At 39.3% G+C, this 19205-nt stretch overlaps 1 pseudogene; it reads right to left on the bottom strand.

The window, feature by feature from the left end:
* Positions 1–18186: 18186 nt before the first annotated feature.
* Positions 18187–18582, bottom strand: LOC119044568 (60S ribosomal protein L22-like 1; annotated as a pseudogene).
* Between the last annotated feature and the right edge of the window lie 623 nt (positions 18583–19205).

Genomic DNA, 19205 nt, shown 5'->3' with positions numbered 1-19205 from the left:
ACCCAGGCATGTGCCCTGACCAGGAATCAAACCAGGATTGTTTGGTTGTCAGGCCAGCGCTCAATCCACTGAGCTACACCAGCCAGGGCAAAACTTTAATTTTTTTTAAAGAAAGAAACTAAGAAAAGTCAGAGACAGCCTAGTCACACTGCTTAGGCAATTCGAGTTATTTTAAAAAACAACATCAGCTTGTGTTTCTAATACTCCTAATCAACTAGAAAGTTCCAAGCCTCTTCCTATGCCTCTCCTGAAATGTGTTTTTCATATAGCTAAAGAAGAACATCAAGAAAAGCTATTCTTTTAGTTTTCTCCTAATTGTAGGATTCAAAAAATGAAAATCTAAGTTTTAGAGCTAAGAACGACTGTAGAGATTTAGTCGGAGCTCCCATGTTACAGCTGAAGAAACTGGCATGTCCAAAGCCAGGTAGGCGTTGCGCCCAATTCCTTGGAGACAGAGAACTAGATTCCAGGTTACACAGGGACTCTTGACAAACATGTTCAAACAGGACACAAATGTTGATTTGTGAAATCTGTGGTCACTTTACAAGGCTGGGTTTACAAAGCCAGTTCTTTACAAATCAAGTAGTTCCTCTTAGTCACTGTGTTTGCAGTTCAGACAGGTTAAAAAATAAACTCTGGTTAGCAGCTGTTAGACCAGTCACTTGGGCTTTGGGGGCTTTTTCCAGGTGGGAATGATGAGGAGGACATACATTATCATTTGAGCTTAAAAAAAAAGTGCTTGCTGAATTGCTAACCAATGCAAAATTTAAATGTTCCACAATAGCTAACTAAAAATAAGCAGGTCCACAGTGTAGATAAAATTTTATCGAAGACAAACATCTGCCTTTCTCACATTGAATTTCAAACTATATGAATGCTTAATCTAACTCTGATATTCCTCATTTCTTTTCAAAGGGGCAACTCCCAACTCCCCCTGACATGCTTCATATCTCCACATGGCTCACCTTTGGTGTGCTAAAACTCAAGTGCTACATTTACCTGCTTCTCTGTCTTATGGGGAGACGTGGAGAGACTCCTCGGAACTCCGGGATCCGATTTCCTCCAGTTCTCTAACTCTTTTCTTTCTCTCATTTTCGTCTGAGAATGAGGAACTGTGCATTTTGCAACCCATCGCTATCTGTTAACCCCAGGAAAGGCCTTAAGCCATCATTCCAGAGTCCGCGATTACTGCAGATTTCTTCCAGGAACTCAGAGAAAGAAGAGAATGGAGAACTTGAGGCCTCAGGATCAGTGTGCAGATCCACCTTTCCCATCAGAAGGACCGTCCAGTGCAGCCTCCCAGCCACCCCCACTGCTCGGCAGCAGCAGCAAATGCAGTCGCTGGTGTTCCTTTCAAATACTGTTACTGCAGTTTGTAGTCCAACTGGTTCCTAATAAAGGCCAGTTTTAACTTATGAATCATTACTCTTGCTTTCTTTGAGCTGATGAATATATCCTCAGACTTGGGGGGTGGGAAAGGGGGGTGTGTATGTGTTTTGCATTTAAAATAATCCACGTATATTCAATAAAAGAAAAGAAAAGAGAAAAACGTTATTAAATCACTGGATATAACCTTCAAGCTTTAAAAATAAAACAATGGATGGAAATGTTGAACTGCATCAAATATTTCAGCTTCTACACATCAAAAATATATATGTAGGTCTGAAACACAGTCATTTGAGGGAAATACTAAAACAAACATTATGGACCAAGGATTAAATGAGCTCATACACATGAATGAAAAAATACCCTCTCAATTCTCATAGACAATGGGTAAAGAACATGAACAGGGAATGTGCATGCAATTGAATAAACATTTGTTAAAATGATCGACTTCACAGAAATCAAGTAATTTGAGAACTAAAACTACAAGTATATAATATTTTTCTTTCCTATTAATTTAGCAAAGATCTATATTGAAATGTTAATGCTCCACCTGATGAAAGTGTGGTAAAATGGGTTCTTGCCTGTATTGCTGGTGGTACAAATAAAAATTAACGCAACCTTTCTGAATAGCAATTTTATAATTTTAAGGAGGCTTTAAAATGTTCTATTTCCTGACCCTGTCATTCCATTTTTAGTAACCTACACTAAAGTAGTAATCCAAAATATTCCAAAACACAAACAAATATTTTGATATCAAGATGCTCAATGTGGCATTTATTTATGCAAGTGAAAAACTGACTTTGGCTTAATATCTAATAATTGAGGTCTGTTTGGGCAAATTCCATAACTAAAACACTAGGTATCCTTTTAAAATGATGCCTATAATTAATTTTTTTAAATAAGAAAAATGACTGTCCTATAATATCAAATGTAAAAAGCAGGTGATAACTACATTCTTTATGCATGAGTAAAAAGACTGGAAGGGATTATTTCTATGGGTCTTAGGGGTTGTAACTGGAAAGTGGGAATTTTAATCAATTTTCTTTTTACTGCTTTATACGTTCATGCATTTTACAAACGTTCTATGCTCAGTACACAATTAGAAAAAGGAGAGAAATAAAAGAAGGGGACAAACCAAAGAGCAAGATAAGGAATTAACCAACTAACTGATTTGCCCACCCTCCCACAAAAACAAACAAAATACTTAAGAAGACCCTACAAATCCACCCTCCAAGTGCACCTCCTTGCTGATGTTGCCAGAGAGGGGTTCACTGCAGTGTTAACGTGGTAAATTGGGAAATCCCTAGTTCCTGCCACAAGACTTTATACAGTGCTGGGCTCTCTGCAATAACTTGTATAATGATCTTTTTAACAATCCCTGCAATTGAAGGGTTGCCGAACTGGAATGGTTACTTTCTTTGAGAGAGGTACACGCACACATGCACGCACACACAACACTAGAAATTCAGAACCAACTACCCTAGAAAAACACTGTAATTAGCTCTCCTTTAGATGAGAAGATATTCTTGAAAATCTAAATGTCAACAGACTTTTGTACTTTTTTTCCTTCAAAAAATACAGACCCCTGATTGCCACCAGATATTGGTTAGAAGTCAGGTAGATGAGACCTTTTTTCAGTGGTATCCTTGTGCTTTGGACCCAAGGACAACAAACTAAATTGGTGGTTAGTAAAACAGAGAGACCCACTCAGCTTTGGAGTTGAATAAGCAATGAAGGAAGTTCTCGAGCTGAACCGTGAGAACCAATCTTCTCAAGTAGACCTTAATTACAAGTGTACCATTATCAAAACATTTATGGAGCATGCTAACCCTACACCCACTGCTGGGTTTCTGTTAAGCCGATTTCCTTTAACTGAAATGTTCTCATGAGAGAGAGAGACAATTTACATTATTTCTGCCCAATATCTTAGAAAGCACCTAGTACTTGTCCAGTGACTGTTTTAAACAAAAGAAAAGTATTTTTCCAAGGCTATACAGCTAATCAGTGGTACTGGTTTTACTGGAACCTGGTTGTCAAGCTGAGATTCCACTGTTATTGCCCCACTGCCTGAGCAGCATGGTATGTATCCTTGGTTGCTTTTCCCAAAGGAAAAAACAGATATGAATATCAAGATCGTGTCACTGAATGCAAAAAAAGGAAACTCAAACAACCAAAGAATTCTATTGGGCAGGGGTGGGGGATCACCACTGATGATGTGAAGAAGTCTCACTGTTCTGGGGAGACACCCTGGGAGATGACACAGAGACGGTCCTCACTCCAGTGACTGTTGGCCAAGCAAGTGAGGAGCTGACATGCCCTCAGGGGCAGGAGGGAAGGGGAGCCAAGGAGCCCTGGCCAGGTACAGAGCAGGCATCAAGGACAATCATATGATCTGTGGGAGACAGATGGGAGTGGCTGCAAGGCAAAGAGCAGGACGGTGTGAACAGTCTGTTCAGCCTGAAGCATGATTTGGAAATAGGGCCGTGGGTCTTTAAAGGAACCCCAGGAGGGAAGTGAACAAGCACCAGTTGGCCTTTTCACAATCGCCTCTCTCTCTCACACACACACACACACACACGGCTGTACCTCTGAGACTCTGCCTTAGAGCAGGGCTGATACACAAACACACTCTTTGACCTATCTTTTTTAATGTTCCATATCTTCTCCCTTATTGCTCTAACTTGGCTAGGTTGGGGTTTTTTTAACTAAAATTATTGATTTATTTTGCATGCTTACATACAACAAATCAATGATTTGAACACGCACAAACTGCAAGTCCTGCATGCCTTACCTAACCCCTACCCTTTGGAGAGGGCTTTAAGTCCTAGCACTGAGGCTCCTCACGAACACCATGAATCTCAAGTCCAGATCAGAACTGCCTCCACCCTCCCCATGAAAGGAACTAACCAGTCAGAAATCTCATTACAGGTGCCATCAGCTTTCACTGGTCCTCACACAATTCGAGCAATACCAATTCCAGGTGCTGTCTCCGGGCCACGCCCACTTTCCCTCCATCCTCACCCAGACTAGGTTCCATACCCTCTTCTGTGTTCCAGCACAATTTAGACATCCCCTGCCTGGGTGCTCTTCATACTCGGTGACAGTTGTCAGTCTCCCCTAAAGGGACCAGAAGCTGTTTGAGGGCAGGGACCTCATCTTTCCTCTTTATATTTTAATACCCAACACCGGGCCCGTCGCATGTTGTTGAGCAAATGAATCCATTCACTGACGGGATAATTACTGAGCACCTGCTTTCTGCTTGCACCTCGGCAGGTTGCGGAGACACAGCAGTGGGCAGAGACACACGGCCTCTGCCCCCAGGGGCCTGGTGCTCTATTAAAGGACCTTGCCACTCCAAAGCCTTCTCTGAAGAAATATTTAGCTTGATGGATGAATGTCAGATCGATCTAACACTATGTAAATGATTTCCTATTCTGCAGCATTATTTTATTTCAACTTATATACACTCAAGGAGAAATACTAGGATTAGGGTTTTCTTAAATAAGCTAACTTTGATAAGAAATGCTACCAGAACCCCTGGCTGGTGTAGCTCAGTGGATTGAGCGTGGGCCTGCGAACCAGACAATCGCGGTTCGATTCCCAGTCAGGGCACATTCGTGGGATGCAGGCCAGTTCCCAGCAGGGGCCAGTTCCCAGCAGGGGATGCACCAGAAGCAACCATACATTGATGTTTCTCTCCCTCTCTCCTTCCCTTCCCCTCTAAAGATAAATAAATAAAATCTTAAAAAAAGAAAGAAATGCTACCAGAAAGACAATACAGATAAACTGGCCTGAGACTGGCTAATCTTCCACAGCAATACATATTATCACAGTAGAATGTACACGGTCACAGTCAAACCTCATGCAGTAATCGAATTCTGCTAGTTCTGAACCTCAGAATCTTGGTGGACCTGTAACTTGATACTGCCCACAGAGAATTCAGTTTCCAGGAAAAATTAATAATACAATGAAGTCTTAAATAGCTCTTCCAAGTTTATAGGTTTTTCACATACAACATCTGAATTGATAACGAAACTAGTTACTTCCACCCACCTTTGAGATCTTCGCCTGTGATTTTTAACCATTCTCCATAGGATGTTTTAAAGAAACCAAAGTTTGACGAATCACTGTCCTATCAGAAATGAGTGACTTGGCCATGAATAACTCATGTAAGAACACTACTTCAGCTGTAGTTCCAGGTATTGCCAGACTCTATTGTTGCATCTTTTGCAAGGATTCCATAAGTGCCAGTTTTAAATATTATGTGTGTTTTTCTAATGCAGGCGCCTGCCTTTAAGAAGAGAGCTGGAAAATCTTAACTCACCATTTCTTTTCTCTCACCATGTCCAGATCTCTAGGGGAAAAAAGATGCCTCTTTGCTATAAGAGCAGCAGAATATTCCAGTGGAATTGTCAGCTGAGACCCCAGGGCTATAGATACCTGACACAAAAGAGAGTTTTGAGAAAACCTCCTACAGGAATTTTTCAGTAGCTGTCTGAAAACCGGTAGTATATGGCTCTTAAAACCCAGTGCCACATTGAGATTACAAGGGAGCAAACTGTAGAAAAAAGAGAAGCATTTGTGGCAGAATTTACGTGCACAAAACTGCTGCGATCCTCCCTCCCACAGCCTTGGGGCAGTTGGGGGGCCCTTCTCCCTTTCTATCCAGTGAGGAAAGACGACAGGCAGTGGCCTGGCGCCAGCTCCCACCTGGAAACCCCTAGAGGCAGAGCAGGACTGCCCTCAGATACTGCAGCAAGAAACAGAGACTGGGAGAGGAGGAGAGGTGGCTATTCCTGGGGCCTGAGCTCCAGAGGGCGGCAGGGCAAAAGATGCTAGGGCATTTTTAATGCCACTGTGGCATCCTCAGGAGAAAGCCAGCCTGAAACCATGTTAAGTCCTGCCCTGGAAGAACCCCATGAAGGAATGAAGGACAGCAGAAGACCAGAGCCTGTGTGGAGCAAACCCCTGAAAAACCAGAGAGAGACCTGGCCAGGCTGTGGGAAACACTTCTCCCACGTAACAGGAAACATGGCCAACCGTTCCCAGGGGAATACCTCCAAAGAACCCGAGAAGAGTCCCGAGAGAAATAAAGTCAGCTTTAAACAGCTGCCAGACCTAGAGTTGTAAAGCTGTCTTCCAACTGTACCAGTAAAATAAAAATACTCCTGTAGCACCATGGCAAGCCACAGTGAAGCCTGGGGTCACAGGAAAAATCTGCGCCTCTCTACTACACTTTTCAAAATATTCTCCCACATGTTGAACCTAGTAGAAAAGTTAATAGAGGCTCTGCAATCGAAAGACATGGTTACGTATGAAGTCCTGGGTTGCCCAATCTGTTCTCACACCATTGTAAACCCTCACAGACACACCCATCCAGGGACACGATGACCCAGTGGCCCTGGAACAGGCTGATTAGAAACACTGTTCCCATTGCACAATAACTGAAGGTCATAAAACAAACAAAAAACGACAGCCTGTCTTTATTTACATTTTTAACCATGTTGCTCATCCTGGAGTTTTTGCATGAGGCTTTTAAAAATACCGCATTAAGATTATCTTGATCACTGAGCCCCTTTAAACTCTGCACCTGAGGTAAGTGCCTTCCTGCTGATCCTGCTTTCCAGCTCTGTTTTTTCCTCCTTCTTTCCCACCTTCGACCTAGGAGAATCCAGAAACCCTGGCAGCAAGGGGAGGGGTAGAAGTACGTGATGGAGGCTTTCCCGTTACAGATGGTCTTAGCTGGAGGAGCGAGAGAGTGGGGGCAAAAGTACAGATGAGTCTCTGATTACATTCTCATGAGATTTGCTTGTTCAATGTGTCGGTCACATGATGCTACACAGCAGCTTCAAAACAAACACACGAATGCCTGGCAGTTGGGACCTTAATTGGCGGTAAACAGGGAAGACCTCGAGGTTTGAGGTCAAAGGCCAGGTTTCTACCGGCTCCTCAACATGTGATCTTGGGAAAACTACTCTGCTAGCCTCAGTCCCTCATCTATAAATTCAGTGACTATGATTGAATGTGCTCAGAAGACATGATTAGATCCTTGGGGGGAGACACAAGCAAACAGCCAATGGTCATATCAATATGCCTCAGGGTAGAGACATCTGCAGAATGTTACCACAATAGGGCCCAGAGGGACAGCAACCGCCCCAACTAGAGAGCTTAGGAAGGTGACAGCTGAGCTAAGTGGGGTAGGAATAACAGAGCTTGGTCATGCGAAGCTGCAGGAAAAGATGGTCTCAGCTACAGAACTACCTATGTAAAAGCACGGAAGAGACCGGAATGTAAAATAGCCAAACTCACAGAACAGAGAATAGAATGATGGTTGCCAGAGCTTAGATGGAGGGGAAAAGGGAGATGGGGGGCAAAGGGTACAAAGTTTCAGAAATGAAAGATGACTAAGTTATAGAGACCTGACCATGTACAGCAATGTGACTATAGTTAAAAAGAGTGTATTAAATGCTTAAAATTTGCTAAGAGGGGAGATCTTAAGAATTTTCACCATAAAAACAAAAACAAAAAAAAGAACAGGAGAATGGTATCTGTGAAGTGATGGATAACTTAATTGCTTGACTATGATAAGTATTTCACAATGTATACATATACCAAATTATCAAGTTGTATACCTTAAATATACACAATTTTTATTCATCAATTACACCTCAATAAATATGAGGTGGGAGGAAAACATGAAGGAGAGCCACAGTATGTTCACTGGTTTAACACATAGATTCAACAAATAGAAACACTCTAGTTAAATCTTGTATATGCAGAAAAGCACTATAGAATGTCATCCTCCTTGTCACCACTGTCCTGTCATTATAAATTTGCTGGCCGGCCAAGACCCAGGCTGCTAAGGGCATTGGTCCTGATTATTCTCTGCACCCCAGCCTGCTGTGCCCTTCACATTGTAGATTTTGTGAATGGTGGCCCCTGAAATTTTGCAGCCAAAGACAGTGACCCTGCCAAGCTTTATTTTAAAGATAATCAGTATGTCTTAAAAGCTTCCTGTGTCTTTAAAAACATGGTGAAATACACAGGCTTATGTGTCTCTCAGGAGAATAATCTTAGAGTCCTCTTGATCTTAATCTTCCCAGCAAAAAACTTACACGCCCTGTGGGTGAGAAACTCTAACGGACATGAAGAACTCGGGTCGGGCTTCCCCTGTGAAGGCTCCTTAGGTGGTGCAGAACCCGCCTGTCCTGCCCGGGGTCCCTCTGAGCACAGCATACACGTGTGGCCTGCTCGAGGGTGACTGCCAAGCCAGAGAGCACACCAATAGGGTCTGGAATGTCTGGCGTTGCCTTTATCTGATCACTTACCGACCAAATACAACTGCCCAGAAATGAAACGGGGCCATAGAAAAATATTCAGTCCAGTTTCTGGGCCAGCATCATGGAGTCTTACATTAGATAGAAATAATTGCTCTTCCTTAGTTATCATGCCAGCCCACACAGTGACATATTACATAAAATTAATAAATAATAATTATTAAAACTACAGAGACCAAAAGTTCTTTCAATGTAAAGTAAAACATCTTAAAGTAGACAAAATGTTAGATCCACCATGATTATAATTATATAAAAATAAGTATATACCTGGATAAGGTCTAAAAGGAATATCAAACTAAAATTGACTATCTCAGAATGCTAATAAGTATGAGTTTCTTTTGGAGGTGATGAAAATGTTTTAAAATTAGATTGTGGTGATGGTTGTATGACTCTGAATATATTAAAAACCACTGAATTGTATACTTTAAATGGTGACTTCTATGGTATGTGGACTATATCTCAATAAAGCTTTTGTTTTATTTTTTCAAAACTATTTGCATATTAAAAATTTTTATCAGGGTAGTAAGATTATGGGTCTTCATTTCTCAACCCTCCCAACTTTGTCCCTTTAAACAAAAAGTGGTCTCTTTGGACCTCAGGTGCAGGGATGAATGGAGGATGTAAACAGTCTGGGGCAATGTTGCAGGAATAACACATAAAGAAAGAGCAAGTCTCCCCTCTGATCTCCAGGTTTCCAGTCTACTTCCCGTGTCACTTGTTGGCAAAGCCTAACAGGGAGCCAGCTAACAAAGGAGAAACGTAGTCTGCAAAGTCTCAGGCCCAGCATCTCAGGGCAGAGAAGAAAAGAGTAGACTTTGAGTTAAAGACAATAACTTAAAAATCGGTACCAACGCTCTTCAGTAAAAGAAGGGAGGACTTTGGGGGGAAGCCATAGAGTTAATGAATAGTGGAAAGCCAAGAAATTAATCAAAATTAATTTAAAGTTGGTATATTTAAATAACTACTAATGGTGACTTAAAAAGAAGTAATTTCTGTTTCCATTTAAATTGATAATTCAAACAACTACAAGGTTTAAAAGAGAACTGTGTTGATTAAAAAACAAAAAAGGAACAATGCAAAGCGTGGTGACAGCCCGTGGCTATGGAACCCTGAAGCAATCTCTGGGCCAACCGGATCGGCTTATAAAGGACATTTCTTCACAGGCAGGGAGTCCTCGCTGTGTCTGTCCAGTAGGATTCAGGAATTGTCTAGCAGGATTGGATAATTTCTGAAGATCCATAACCACTGTCGTTTCCCATTCTCCACTTCCTCTGAGTGGGAATTTTTATTGCCATTACACTGGTCTCCCCCACCATTGTATATTAGCTGTCCTAGACACTAGAAATGTGTCTTTAAGCTTATGGGTTGCAGGATCATGAGAAGCCAAGTTGGTACCTGATGGAGAGGGTAGTACTCAGCTAGAGCTCAGGATGCCACACTGGACACAGTTCATGGATGAGACCTGTGGCTGTCTCCCTTAGGGAAGGCAGACTCACCTGCAAATGGAAGGAGGCTGTGCACTGAAAGATGAGACGTGACGACAGTGGGAGGTGGCCTGACCCATTGTCACATCTAACCCCCTTATTATCTCTTGCCTGCTGTACTAAAGAGGCTTTCTGGTCTTCCTTAATGCTACGGGAGGCCATTGTTGGGGAGGAAATATAATTTTCCCTCTATCCTTCTAGGCTCTCCTAGAAGCCTCCCTGTAACACCAATAACAAAAAGCCTAACAGAAGAAAAGTGAATTTAATGATGTACACCTGTATGGGAGCCCCGCACAACTATAAGACTTGAAGAAGTGCCCAGAGCTGGAAGCTTTTATACCTTTTAGAAAAGAAAAACAATAAAATGCCAATAATTGACAAAACAAAGAGATGAGGGTAGGGTTACTAAAAAGCGAGGAAATAACAAGGTTCGTTTATACCACCTTCTTGGCTCTAATTCCCTGTCTCTGTGAGAAGGATGCTTGTACCTCTTGGTACAGGGAGGCTCCTTTAACATGAGAGATTTATCTCCTGTCTCAGGGAGACAAAGGAGGGTCAGAGTGTCCTTTTGTACCAGCTTTCTCAAGTAGCTTTAATTCAAAATAATATGCCCAAGTGCCATATTTAGGGTGACATTCTGAACTCTCACAGCGTGTAACTGAGATTTGACTGAAATATAAGAGAAATCTGCTGGAAACTTGAGAAAATGACAGGAGAATTCAAGGGTTAAAGATTTTAGCCTTAGTTGATAGGTTTAAGTGACTAATGCATGCTGAAAGCTGTTATTCCAGGAACTGGAATGCATGACCTACGTGACTCCAGGAGGCTGACTAGCAATTCAGCCTTTGTGCCCCAAGGGGTCTGCAAGCAATGGATATGGAATCTGAGCTGTTGATCAAGAGATGAAGTACTAGGAGAACAGCCCCCGGACTGCAGCTCTTATCCTGATTAACCTGTTTACCAAACCCCTTACCTATGCTTTCCTCTCCCTGTAAAACAGTTGGCTTGAATTGAATGTTAAGATGGTTTGGGAGCACATATAGTCTGCTGTCTTCTCATATTGCCAGCATCTAAATAAAGCACCCACAAAGATTCAATCCTTGTCTCCACTCAATGGTTCTGGTAGTGACAGGAAGCACAAATGCCAACTTTTCTGCTTTCATATTCTGGGGACTCTAGTGGGATACCTTCTTGATACCTGCTTCCTGCTTTTCTTTTCCCCACAAGAACCCAGATTTAAAGCTGGAGGTGGAGTAGTCATCTCCCAACCATATTCAACAAGGTAAGGATAAAAGGCCAACATGCTAGCAACAATGGGGAAGGAAGAAAGAGAAGGAAACAAAAAAAATAAAAGAAAGGGCAAATTAAGCTCTCATTCCAATTGGCGTTATTAAGTAGCTGTACCCACCCAGGATAACTTACCTTTGAACTTGTTATATGAAAACACAACAAAAATAAGTCTACGTGTTTAAACTTAGTAAATCTATATGTTTCACACTAATAACCAGAAAAATGTACATTAAAATAGTGAGATACCTTTTTATGCTCATCAGAGGGGCAGAAATTCTAACATCAGACCATATGAAGTGTTGGCATGGAAGTAGACATACACGAATTTTTATACATTGCTGATGAAGGGTAAATTGTTGCAACCACTTTGGAGAGCAACTTGGAAAAAACTAATGTAATTACAGATAAACATAAAAATTCTATTTCTATATACCCATATTTTGCTGTGTATATTGCATGCCCATGTTTAATGCATGCCCATGTTTTTGGCCCAAACTTTCAAAAAATTTTTAATTTTTTAATTCAATTTTTAATTTATTTATAATTATATATTTGTTTTTTGTATTATAAAGGAATTTTAGCATTTGTTTTTTAACACATTATGGTACTAGAAACTTTGTGTTAATAAATCATTACAAAACACAAGAACAGATACAAGGTATTTCAGGTACTACCCATGTATAATGTGCATCCTTATTTTTCCCTCAAAAATTTGGGCAAAAAAGTGTACATTATACACAGCAAAATATGATAAATCCTAAATCCTTGCTATTTAATGTATAGTCTTTGGACTCCAAGAATCCCTTGCATTTCTGCACAAAAAGATGTGACTAATATATTTATTACACAAGAAAAAAAGGAGAGAGGACACTTAAAAGCCTATCAACAAAAGGATAGATAAATATTGTTATATTCATATGACTGTTAAAATATACAAACTGGAGCTTCACAAATCAACCTGTGTGAATCTCAAAAACAATATTAACCTTAAAAAGCAAGTTACAAAGTAACAAGTACATTATAATATTATTTATATACATTTTAAAAACTGCAAAATAATTCTATAAATTTTATGAATATTTATATAGATGAAATATAAGCATAAAATGTGTGAGAATAATAAACATAAAATTCCAGATAATGATTACCTCTAAAAACAAGGAAGGGTAACAAACTAGTGGGCTCTACCTGTCTCTTTTTTTTTTTCAATGTAAATTGAAAGCAAAACAGTAAAATGGCAATATTTGATAAAGCTTGGTCGTGGGTGCCCTAGTGATTTATTATTTTCTCTGTGTTGGTAGTGTTTCACAATTTCAAAAGGAAAGAAAGATATTCAATGCCAATACTAGAACAAGGGCGAGGTATTCTCAAAAAGAAAAATAGACACAGAGAGGTTATCAGATGGAAACATACCGATTGGGAAAAGAACAACCATAGGCTTCAAATGCTGCCTAAGTGCTACAAACAACTGTCTGCCTGCCAGTTAATTAACCCATCCTCCTTCTGTGATTTGCCTGATCAGAAAGAAGAAAGGCCTTTTGATGTTGAACTTATTTGAGCCCCGAAGTACCTGAGGCATGAACATGCCCAAGGGAAGTTTTTAGATGCAATTCTTCATTCAACAAACTTAATAGTGACTAGCTTCTTAATTTGTAACCGATTAGTGCCTACTTAATTTCAATAGAAAACTTTGTTCTTATAAGCTTCATACCCTTCCTGCTCCTTTGAACCACTGTCATGAAAAATACACCATATGTGTGCATTAACACATTTCTAATTATTGCTTTATGCCCATCTTTTAAATCAGATAGGAGAAATAAAGAGTTACAAACAAAAAGTACATTTACATTGTCTTTTATACTTACCTATGCAATCATCTATACCAGTGCACTTTGTTTCTTCATGTGGATTTGAGTTACTGTCTAATGTCCTTTTACTTCATCCTGAAAAACTCCCTTTAGTGTTTCTTATGGGGTAGCTTTGCTAGCAACAAATTCTCTTTTTGTTTATCTAAAGATGTGTTATTTCTTCATCTTTGAAAATATATATATATATATGAGGTCTGTCCACAATGTATCCAGCCATGTACTATGCAAAAGAGAGACATTTATTGAAGAAGATACAAGATACAAGAAACATTGTACCTAGGACATTGATATCTCTGTCCCCTTCAGAGTAGGTACCTTGGGATCTCACACATTCTCCCAATCACCATAAGCTGCCCCATTGTATTTTCCTGAATTTCACTGACAATCTGAAATCTCTTCCCTTTTCAAAGGTGATTTTAGTTTTGGGAAAAGCCAGAAGTTGCAGGGTGCCAAACTGGGGCTTTAGGGAAGCTGAGACATCTGGGTGATTTGATGTTTTGCCAAAAAAAACTCTGCACAAGATGTGACCTATGAACAGGTGAGGTGTTGTGAGGGAGCTTCCAACCACCAGTTGCCCGAAGCTGTGGCCTTCTGAATCATCCAAATAGTTTCCACAAAGAAATGTTCAAGGTTAACACAAAATCTGATGCAGATTTGTTATTCTACTTACTCAGTCATTTTGAATGCGATGGTCACATAGAACACATGCTCACTCAGTGGTGTCTACCACTCCCACTGACTAGTAAAGTTGTCATTGTTCACACATTCACATTCCAGTCCACTTTCCCTGGCTGGCAGGTTATACTGATGTGGTGTGAACCATTCTTGTTATATTAACAATGGCTGGACTTTTCCCAGACAGACCTTGTATATTCTATACTTTCTTGGGTGATAATATTTTTCTTTCAGCATTTTGAATATATGATCTCAATGCCTTCTAGCCTCCATGGCTTTTGATTAAAAATCACATTATAATCTTACTGAAGATCACTAGTATGTGATAAGTCACTTCTCTCTTGCTGCTTTCAAGATTGCCTTTGTTGTCCTTTGACAGTTTGATTATGATGTATCTATGTCTGACTCTCTTTTACTTTATCCTACTTGGAGCATCTCAAGCTTCCAGGATGTGTGAATTCATGTATTTCATAGAATTTGAGAAGTTTGGGGGCATTGTTTTTCCAAATAATTTTTCTGCCCTTTCTCTGACTCTTCTCCTTCTGGAATTCTCACTACGGATATGTTGGCACACTTGATGATGTCCTACAGGTCTCTGGTGCTCTGTTCATTTTTCTTTTTCTTTCTCGTTTGCACACTGGATAACCTCAACTGAGCCGATCTTTAAATTTCACAAATTCTTTCCTCTGTGTGTTTTAACTGGCTGTTGAACTCTTCAAGAGAAATTTTCACTTCTGTTGGTATACTTCTCAACTCCAGCATGTCTATTTCTTTTTTTATCATTTCTATTGCTTTATTGATATTCTGTATTTTGTGAGAAATTATTCTTTCTCTTAGACATTTAGACATGGTTTCCTTTAGTTATTTGAATATATTTAAATTAGCTCACTTAAAATCTTTATGTAGTACGTTCAACTTCTTGGCTTCCTCAGAGAGTTTTTTTTGAATGCTCTTTTTCCCGTGTGTGAGGTCCTTTCGCATTTCTTTGTATGTCTCATATTTTCTGTTGGAAACTGGACTTTGAAATAATAACAGGTAGTAATGCTGGAATTAAGATTCTGCACCCTAACCAGGACTCATTGGGGTTTTTTGATGTTTAGTGACTTTTCTGAACTACTAACTAGGTTAATATCAAACAAAATAGATATTAAGAAATAAAAGTTTAAAAGTATTACTAAGGATAGAAGTTTCACAAGACTTTCTTCTCTTGCTTCCATGACACAATGCTCTTGTAGTTTTCTACTATATTTTTGCCTGCTCTCACTCACTGCCTTTCATGACTCCTGTTCAATTCCATGACCTCTAAAAGTTAAAGTTCTCCAGGTCTCAGAAACTGACTCTCTTGTCTTAACCAACTTCACCCTCTCCTTAGTCACACAGATCCAAGACTTTACAAGAAACCATCAGACCCTTTTGCAAAAGGGTTGTTCCATTTTACACTCTAATCAACAACATGTGAGAATTCAAGTTCTGGTTGTTCACATCTTTGCCAAGAGTTGGTGCTGTACTTTTTAACATAAGCAATTTGGGCGGGAGTATAGTAGTATCTCACTGCGGCCTTAATTTACATTTCCCTGATGACTTGTGATGTTGAAGACTTGTTTTGTATACTTATTAATCATGTTCTTGTTAGGTGTTTGTGCAAATATTTTGCCCATTTCAATAATTGAGGATTGTCTTTTTATTATGATATTGTAGTTATTTACTTCCTGAGTACTAATCCTTTGTCCAAAAATAATTTTGTGACCATATTCTCCCAGACTGTGGCTTGCCTATTCATTTTCTTACAGGTTTTTTTTTTGATGAGAAGTCTAATTTTCCATCCATTCTTTCATTTCCAGCTGATATATGATTGACAAATAAGAATTATATATATTTAAGGTGTACAAGATAATGTCTTCATACATGTATACATTGTGAAATGATTACCACAAAAAACTAATTAACATATCCGTCACTTACATAATTACTTTTGTGTGTGTGTGTGTGTGTGTGTGCATGCGTGTGTATGGTGAGAACACCTGAGATCTCTTAGTGAATTTTAAGTATAAAACACATTGTTATTAATTATAGTCATCATGTTATATATTAGGTCTCTAAAACATTCATCTTATCATATAACTTGAAGTTTGTACTCCTTGATCAATACCTCCCCTTTCCCAATCTATTATTTTATGACTATATAGGACTGTATTCCAGGAATCTTTATCAATAAGTCACAAAGATATTCTCCTATCTTTTCATGTTCATAAATTTTTAAATATGAGATAGTTGAAATAATTCTTAAGCATTCATTTTATTTATGAGATAGTTGAGGTTTATTTTTTAAAATCTACATTGATATCCAGTTGCTCTAGCATAATTTGTTGAAAGGACTTTCCATTTCTCATCAGATTGCTTTGGCATCATTGTTGAAAATCAAATAATTATATAACTGTGTGTGTGTTTTCTAGATCTCTCTATTTATCTGTTGATTACTTGTTGACTCTTCTACTTGCACTATGCCACCTTGATTACTGAATATTTATAGTAAATATTGAAGTCAGATAAATTTAGCCTTGCAACTTTTTTCTCCTTTACGAAATTGCTTTAAATATTCTCACCCTTTTTTGCTTCTGTACGATTTTTTTTTAATGAAACATTCAAGTAAAGGAAACAAAAGCCTGGTGGGATTATGATTGAGATCGCAGTGACTTTATAGATGTAGTTGGAGGAAATCTGATATCTTAATAATATTAAATTGTCCAATCCATGTGTTTAGCAAAAACCCAGTCTTCATCCTGTGCTGTCTTTCCTTTACTCTCACACTACTACCACACTCGAAACAGTTCTGACTCCAGATGGGGGGGTTTCTTCCCACACCAAGCAATTCTGCGTGACACCAGCTGGATAGCTCTATTCTGACACTATCTGCCAACAGATAACATCAAATCCCACAGGTTAAGAATTCAGTCCCATCAGCCTGCCCCCCAGCTCAGATACCAATTGTAGAAGGTGCACAGGCTACCCACAACTTCTGAATTACTTGGCTGTAATGAGAGGTTCCCATGACCTCCACCCTGTTAGATTTGCTTATTGCTTAGAACAGCTCACAGAACTGAGGGAAACAAACATACATCTGTTTATTGTATAATAAAGGATATGATAAGGGATACAGATGAATAGCCAGATGAAACCTTAGGGCAAGGTTTGGGAGAGCCCCAGGCACAGGAGCTTGGAGTTGGGGCGCATCACCCTTTTAGTATGTGGTTGTGTTCACCAACCTAAAAGCTCTCTGAACCCCGATACTATTGGGATTTTTATGGAGGTTTCATCACGTAGGTATAATCAACTATGAACTCCATTTCCAGTCTCCCTCTTTGTCCAGAGAATGGGTGGGGTTGAAAATCCAAGCTTCTAATCAGGGCTTGGTCTTTTGGTGACCAGCCCCCATCCAGAAGTCACCCAGAGTCACCTCATCAGGACAAAAGTCATCCTACCGCCCTGCCTACCGCCCAGGAAATTCCAAGGGATTTAGGAGCCCTGTCGGGAACCAGGGTCAAAGATCAACTACTAGAACAAAAATGCTCCCAGTGTTCTCAACACTTAGGAAATTACAAGAGTTTTAGGAACTCTGTTGGGAGCTGGGGTGAAAGACTAAATATTAGAACAAAAATTCTTCTAGCACTCCTATTTATAAGTGTTTCAAGAGCCCTTTGTCAGGTACCCAGGGCAAAGACATGTATATATTTCTTATTATTTCAAACCATGAATATGGTATGTTTTCTCATTTATTTGGATCTTATACAATTTCTCTCAGCAATGTTTTATCACTTTCAGTGTAGAGGTTTTACATATTAAAGTGGGATGTTTTTAAAAATTTCATTTTCTAACTATTTCCCGTCGTATATGAGTACACAACTGCTTTTTGTAGATGGCTTTATATTCTGACACCATGCTAAATTCACTTACTGGTTTTAATGGTTGCTTTCTGGAATCCATAGGATTTTTTCACATTTGATCATATTATCTGTAAATAGAGACACAGACTTAACACTTATATCCCATCAATATTCTTTTTTTTTTTTACAGAGTACTCTCTTTTTTATTCACAGAAAATGAAAAATCCAGTTCTAGATGTTTCTCTTGAATATTTCATGTGTTTTATTAGTGAGCAGAACCCGATAAAAGGTGGCTCCATTTAGTTCTCAGACCAGATCCACCCTGACCTTGACTAATCCGGAAGCATCGAAGTTCATGAATCTCCTTGTCCGATGCAACCACAAGAAGCCAATCGTGAAGACTTCTTCTTAAGGTATTTCTTGGTAAGATATTTCAAATATCTTTTAGAGAACTATTTCTCAGAAACAACTGTGATGTTATCCTTGAAGTGTCAATGTGAACCACATTCCCAAGATTTCCAGTTTTTCCATTGACTTCAACCTTTTCCTGCAGAAACGGTTCAAAATTTGTGGAATGAAACATTCCACCTTCTACTGGGTGAGTGAGGTCCAGACCAAACTTCCAGGTTATCTTCTTAGGCTTCTCGACTTTTGGTGCCATCTTGCAGGTCTGATCTGAGAAATCAGAGCCCATCAATATTCTGATCTCTGTTGAATTTATATCTCTACTGTGACCTCTTTCCTGAGCCCCAGACTTGTATAGATAACAAATTCTTGACATTTTCCCAAGGCCTTTTAAATTTTTCAATGTTTTTCAATAAAATTCACAAAATATTACACTGATCACTTTAAAGTGAACAATTCGGTGGTTTTTAGTATTGTCAGAAAGTTATGCAATGGTAAACATTATCTTACTTCAGGACATTTTTGTCACCCCCAAAAGATACCGCCTGTTAGCAGTCATCTCTCCTCCCCTCCACCCCTGGCGACCACTGATCTATCTTCTGTGTTTTGCCTATTCTGGACATTTTACATAAATGAAATCATTGGATATGTAGCCTTTTGTGTTGGACTTCTCTCTCTTAATGTAATATTTTCTAGGTCCAGCTATGTTGTAACATGTGTCAGTACCTTGTTCCCTTTAATGGCTAAATAATATCTTGTTGTATGAATATATAACATTTTCTTTCTCTATTTCATCAGTTGATGAACATATGTGGTGTCTTTGGGCTATAATAATGTCAATAATACCACTAGAAACATTCATGCACAAATTTTCATGTA

This window comes from Artibeus jamaicensis, unplaced genomic scaffold (genome assembly GCF_021234435.1).
Source record: "Artibeus jamaicensis isolate MK-2021 breed Jamaican fruit bat unplaced genomic scaffold, CSHL_Jam_final scaffold_2172, whole genome shotgun sequence".
Lineage (NCBI taxonomy): Eukaryota > Metazoa > Chordata > Mammalia > Chiroptera > Phyllostomidae > Artibeus > Artibeus jamaicensis.
Note: the sequence above shows the minus strand (reverse complement) of the source record. Positions and strands in the feature narration are given on the sequence as shown.